This window comes from Echinococcus granulosus (assembly GCF_000524195.1).
Source record: "Echinococcus granulosus chromosome Unknown EG_S00067, whole genome shotgun sequence".
Taxonomy (NCBI): domain Eukaryota; kingdom Metazoa; phylum Platyhelminthes; class Cestoda; order Cyclophyllidea; family Taeniidae; genus Echinococcus; species Echinococcus granulosus.
Genome location: NW_020170447.1, coordinates 404,827 through 409,040, shown reverse-complemented (window position 1 = coordinate 409,040; position 4,214 = coordinate 404,827).

Here is a 4,214-nt window from a genome sequence, read left to right as displayed (position 1 = left end):
ACTGTCAAATCAGTTTATGCCTACGTGAAGTGTCAATCCGTTCATGCTTATTTACAAGGGAAGGTCAAGAGACGGAACAGGAGAAGAAACTGCATCAACCAGTGTTGGATGGAAAGAAATGATGAGAAGTAGGGAAGACTTACTTGCTAAAACAACCACCTTTCGTGTTTACTGCCCCATCTTAAAGAGGTCCAAAATGGAGGATTTTTACCTCAAGAAACCACCTCCCTTTCTGTCTGTCTCTTGCTTCTTAATGGTGGTGCCATCGTGCGATTGCCTGATGTCAAGTGTAAGTGACTATCATCACTTGGAGAAGGACTAATTAATGAAAATGGAAGACTAGGCAGTACCTTTCCCTAGGTAACCTCCGCAGTTGTTAGAGATCTTGCCCAGAATGCCTTATAAGACTAGTTCTGGTTTTGATGACTTCCTGCAGAGGTAAGTTTTCTTTCACATTTTCAGTGAGTAGACAGAAATCAGTGGTAATTATTGCTTAATATTCATTAAGTGAATGATTCCTTCTGAACAATCAAGTTCTCACTTTGCTGCATGAAGGGTTGAGTTTTGTAGAGATAAAAAGGGATATAAAGGGACGGCTGACAAAATTTTGGTTCACCTAGCGCTGTACAAAATGCCAAAATGCCCTTTCTCATCACAAGTGAGTGAGCGAATGGCATGTTTTGTAGCCTGCAAGAAGTGAAAGATCGCTTTCAAGTCTTTTAATGGAGAGCACTGTGAGGGCCGTTAGCTTAGCTTCCTCAGATTTCCTTTTTCGCCCGCTGCAGATGCAAACGAGGTGCTTCAGCATTGCTCACTTTCAGTTTCTCGGATAGGTCTTCCTGTCACGTCATCCTCAAATGTGGCGCTTGATTTCTCAGTGTTAAGAAGAACTTTGAATCTCCCTGACCCTGAAGTAGCATCCAACTTTCCACGATTTTCGCTCCAGATTAAAGGGACTTCAATCATTTGTGAATGGAGGGAAATGCGACTTCTGCACCCTTGGGACCAACTTAATTTCTATTCGCCAAGAAGGCGGACTTGAATCATAGGATGAGGTAAGGTTTTGCAGTGAGATGAGAATTATCGAGAAGGGAATTAGCAACACCTCATCGAATGCAGGCTGACAAGTTCCTACAAGTTACAACAAGCTTTCATCCAACTGTTTGTGTGCAAACAATCTAAATCAATGATGCCTGTCAGTCCACCACCGGTTCCACGCCCTCCGTGGTGCTCCTCGCTGCCTTATTTTGAACTCCTGTGGACTGGATGGATATCACGCGAGCTTGTCAACTTTGCGAATTGAGGGGAAGTTGGATTTCCATCAAGTTTGTTGTACATTATTGGAAGAAGTTGCAGTTCAGCAGGGCACGATGCTTCTTGTGATGCTTTCCTCTGTCGTCCTCTCAACCGGCAGTTATACCTGATGGATGCGATTTCACATTGCCTACCTTACAATTCGAGTCTGGCTCAGGCTTTAGGGTTGATGGAGCCCATTAAACTCCAGATTTTGTGACTTTTAGAGAAGACATGATAGCAAGAAGTAGAGCTCAGAATCTAGGCTATCAGCTCGCAGATAACCCTCCACATCATCTAATATCGGTACAACCTGACGGCTGGGATTCAAGCCTCATTCATTCACATTCAAAGAGGGTATATTGGACAATAAAAGATGGTTGAAAGGAGGCAGACTGCTGACTCATTTGGCATGATTTGAACTTGTTAATGATCAACGCCTACAGAATTAGGCATGACTAGTCACCAAGCAGGGAGAAGGAGCAGGACTTGGCCGTCTATTGGGCTGATAACACATTTGGAAAGAGATTGTCTTATCATTTGAATAATCCTCATATTTCACCAATCATCAGGTAGCTACAGCTTTTATTGACAGCCGACAACTGCGCAATTGCATGCCAGGCAAAACAGTGAGTTGGAAAAGGTCATGTGGAGAGGTATTTCGCAGGTAGCTTTCCTCTCTCTGGAGAAGGAGTAAGCACACTAATGATAGCTGCTTAGAAGAAGAAAATCATCCAAAACTTTTGGATGCATATTTGACTTTTCCAGGATTTCGTGCCTCACCTTTGCGTGTGGCCATCCAATCACCTTCGATCCTGTCTTGTGGTTATCTGCAGTTCTTATAAGAATTCGTTTTAACCCAGGAGGAGGAGGGACCACTACACAGGTCTTTCAACCTCTGCGGTTCGTACTTCGGTCTGGTAGCACAGTCTCCCATCCGAATTTAGAGGAGATTCACAGCGTTACATATTTAACATCTATTAGCTTTCCTAGCATAACGATGAAGATTCCACGACTTATTGGAGGTCATATGAAAATGAATTTACCTCTAAAAGTTATCCGTGACCTTGAAATGAGGTATTAACGGATCTCGTGCGAGTGAGAAGGGTTGACGGTTGCAATTTACAAGGTCAATTAATTAAAAATTCCCCCATAACTTCAAGGTGTTGCCCTCTCTTGACATGTCAAGCATTATTTTCTACAAACCAGCATAGCCAAAGGAAGGGCCGAGAGGATGAAGGTATGAACAGGATGATGACTGAACCTCAGAAACAAGTTGACGCCTGCTTTTACAACGTCCACCTTACTCTGAGCGGAGCTTTCTCCTCTGTTTGAAGTCTTCCGGGCAAGTAAATATCCAGAGGTCTGGGTTTTATGTCTGCTTTGATCACCACCTGATGCCCCATGCACATGAATGCTATCACTGGTGTACAACAACTTAGCGAATGGAGTGAACAAGACCAGACCAGATGAGATCCGAGTGACCTATGCACGGCTATAACAGGTAGAAATGAGCACACTCGTATAAGGCCCTCCCATGAATGTTTCTCCTTTAATTTCCCAATTTATGGCAATTATCTTCTCGAAATTCTATCTATGTTCCGAGTTTCCCCTAAATTGTGGAGGGACATCCATGCATCTGGAGACGGAGCTCTTCTTTAAGCAAGGGTCTTAACATTTTTCCTTTACATCTGCATTAGAGGTGTAGATGTCATCGTAAGGCTTTCTATTTCAGGCGACGACAAGATATTACCTGTTAGCTTGGATTTTTATCCTTTCCAAAGACCTTAAATGCCTGTTGTTGGCCCTCAATTGCCCTCTAAAAATGCCTTCAGAGCCCAGATTAATCAGTACAAAGAGTTTTCGTGGGGTGATTGCCTTATCTCTTAAAAAAATTGTGACTTTAAGGGAATTCGCTGTGATTCATCGGCTGTTCTCATCGAGACAACTCCATAAAAATCAAGCCACCTTTTTTGCCTCACTTTTGTTCCCCAATTGTCTATTTCATCTCTCATGGAATTTTCGGCTTTCCTCCCACTGAATGAACAGTACTGGCTGTTTCCGAAAGATAACTTTCCTCTGAATGCCTTTGAGTTCATAAATCTCAGCAAAATACTTTCCATCCGACCTTTAGGAGGTGAAAAATTGCTTCTTCACTTCACCACACGCACAAAGGGAAGGCCTGGTGATGTAAGGAGGCAGCTGGACCTCAGGAGAAGGTAATGGATATCGGGTTGATTGTTTGGGCGCAGCCAAGAAAGCATTCATTCTGCCAAGGATTGAGTCAGTCAACAAACAATTCACTTGATAACCTTTGGTGATTCCTGTCATCTATTTATAGACAGTATGCGAGATCCATTTGTCTAGCCTCCTTGATTTTCTGCTTTGATAGAAGTGAGAAATTTTTCCAACGTTTCTGGTCTTCAATTCTTTTTATATTTCAACACCATTAAGTAATTCTTCAGGAGCCCCGCCGACAGTAAAAAATCTCCTTGACCTTGACGAATTGTCAGATGACTTATCACCGGAATCAACCTGGTGATGCTTCCTACAACTTCACCCTCTTCAGATAAGATATGATTACTTTGAGCAGAGCTACTTTTCACCTTCAAGGAGATCATATCCGCAAGAGAAGGTTGATTGGTCTTGTGTATTTCCTGGGCATGTCTTCTTGTTTCAAATCGCCCACCTCAAGTTAGTCCATAAGTTGCCTTCTAAAAGACAACAAAATGACACTTAAGAAACTCAAAACCTAGATTTAAAAGCTTTTTTAACGTTTGACCAAACCTGAAGCTTTGTTACCATGGATAAGTATATTTAAACGAACTAGAGAGTTAAATTAATTTACTTTTGTGAGAAAGAATACTGTCAGGCGATCTTTTGCATATTGACGGTGTTAGAAGATCGGGAGAGAGGGAGAG